This window comes from Chrysochloris asiatica, unplaced genomic scaffold, assembly GCF_000296735.1.
Source record: "Chrysochloris asiatica unplaced genomic scaffold, ChrAsi1.0 scaffold00063, whole genome shotgun sequence".
NCBI lineage: Eukaryota > Metazoa > Chordata > Mammalia > Afrosoricida > Chrysochloridae > Chrysochloris > Chrysochloris asiatica.
Genome location: NW_006408581.1, coordinates 1,796,558 through 1,799,287, shown reverse-complemented (window position 1 = coordinate 1,799,287; position 2,730 = coordinate 1,796,558).

The following is a 2,730-nucleotide window of genomic DNA, read 5'->3' as shown; positions in this document are numbered from 1 at the left end:
CTTTCATTTTAGAGTCCTGGTGTGGCTCTCTGAGCTGATAACCACAAGGTCAGAGGTTCAAATCCACCAACTTCTCCTCAGAAACCCTATACAGGGTCACTATGAGTTGGAATTGACTTGACAGCACTTAACAAAAACAACACTTTGCTTTATAGTTATTTATTAACTCTGAACAATAATCAGTGATATAATTAGTTTATTTCTACTCACTGTCCTATTAACTCTTGGAGATCACCTTACAATTGAATAATTGAAATTATTTTCCTAGTAGCATAGTGGTTACACATTGGGCTGCTACCTGCAAGGTCAGCAGTTTGAATCCACCAGCTGTTCCGAGGGAGAAAGATGAGGCTTTCTGCTCCAATAAAGATGTATAGTCTCACAAACCCTATATAGAGTCACAAGAGTTGGAACTGACTCAAAATCACAGCACACCCTCCCCACTACCACCATCACCTATAAATATACTATTGTAGCTGAATTGTGTTCCTCAGAAAGGTATGTTAGAGTTCTCATTAAGCACTTGTGAATGTGATTTTGTTTGGGAATAAGGTATTGAAGATGCTGAGTTGATACACAGTCATACTGATATAAAAAGAAGAATACATACATAGACCCAGAGCAAGGTTGGGGTAGATATAAAGATGGGGGTAAAGATTGGAGTTACATATCTACAAGCCTAGGAATGTCAAAAGGTGCCCAGATAACATAGTGGGTTATGAGCTGAATTGCTAATTGCAATGCCATCAGTTTGAATCTACCAGTTGTTTCAAGGGAGAAAGATGAAACTTTCTGCTCATGTAAAGATTTATAGCCTATAGCAGATCACTGTGTGTCAGAACTGTCTTCCTGACACACCACCACCACCATCACAAGGAATGTCAAAGATTGCAGAGTCAGGGAAGGATTCTTCTCTAAAGCAGTATGTCCGTGCCAACACTTTGATTTTAGGCTTTTGGTCTCCAGAACTTTGAGAGAATAAACTTATTACTTTTAGCCACCTAGTTTGTGGGTACTTACTTTACTTTGGCAGTGCTAGGAAAGTAATGCAAACACGAACATCTCTTATTCTTGGTTTGATAGATTTTTGTACCTTATAAGTAATATGAAAAAATGCAAACATGCACTGTTGTTGTTGATAAGTGTTGTCAAGGCAGTTACAACTTATAGTGACCCTGAAGAGGGTTTCTGAAGAATGGCTGATGAGTTTGAACCACAGATTCTGTGATTCAAACTGACCTTATGGTCCATTGCTTATTTTACAGCACAATACCCAAACTCCAAACATGTACTACATACCATCTTTTCTAAATTTATGTTAATTGTGTATACATATCTATAGCGTTTTCTTAAAGTTTGTTTTCATACATTATTTTTCTTTTTTACACAGAAGTCCCACATTTGCTTTTATATTTGCCCTATAGTTGGATTAAATCGATGTTAACTGTCAATATAGTTATATTTTGCCTTTAATTGTTTGAATTGCACTATTTACAATTTTATTAAAGAAGCACTCATAAATTATAACTACTATCAGCATGGTCAGGATTTTCTATTTTACTTCTATATGAAGGTTAAAAAAACTACTTATAAAAATACCAGTGTTACATTTGATTTTCATTGAACCATTAGCATGTATTGCTCTTCTATTTTCTTACCATTAATTTGCTTTGGAGAAAAAGAAATGTGTCTAATTTTCTTTCAAGTTAAATTTAAGTGTGACTGAATGTCCTAGTGTGGTAATGTGGGCTAATGCGTCAGATTGCAAAGTTGTTTCAACTGCAAGGTCGGTAGTTCAAGCTCACCAGTTGCTCCTTGGAAACCCTATACAGGGTTGTTATGGATCGGAATTGTCTCCACAGCATTTAACAACAACAAATGTCCAGAGATTAATGTTTTTCTCTGGTCAGTATAGCAACATTTACCAACTGTTTTTCCATTAACTCTGATAAGTCAGTTATCTCTGATTCAAGCAATCTTTTATTTATGGAACGTTTTCTTGATTTATATCTTTAAGATTTTTTTCTTGTTGATTATTCAGGCTTTGAGATTTATTACTTTCATATTTAAAAGTGCATTACCTTCATCTTCTTTTCCTTTCTCTAACTTGTTGTTCTTGTTGCTGATATGTGTTTCCAAGTCTATTCCAACTCTGAGAGATCCTGTACTGGGTTTCCTGAGGACTTGAACCACCAACTTTTGATTCACAGTCCAGTATTTTTCCTACAGAACCACATCAAAAGTCTAACTTATATAAGTCTAACTTATATGGTAAAAAATCATATAAACTTTTATTAAACAAAAACATAAAAACATTAAGCTATTTTTTCCCAATGTATGCTCCATTTATGTCTACATACTTCTGAAGGCAGTGCTTCCATCTCTTTGATTTACACCACTTTAAATCAGCAGTTTGGGCATTCTCAAGGGAGCCAAATTGTATTCCTTTCAATGTTCTCTGAGTTTTAGGGACAAAAAGAAGTCTGAAGGTGGAAGATAAGGTCTGTAAAATTTCACTAGGAAATTCTCATTGAACAGTCTTTGCTACTCTTGAAAAATTATGATGGGGGAACAAAAAATCCTTAGATTTTCTTGGAATTTTTTTTCAAGAATGAAGCTTTAACTTTTCTTAAAGCCACTTTTAATAATTGTTGTTGTTGTTGTCAGGTGCCATCGAGTCGGAACCGACTCATAGCGCCTCCATGCACAGCAGAACGAAACAATGTTCGA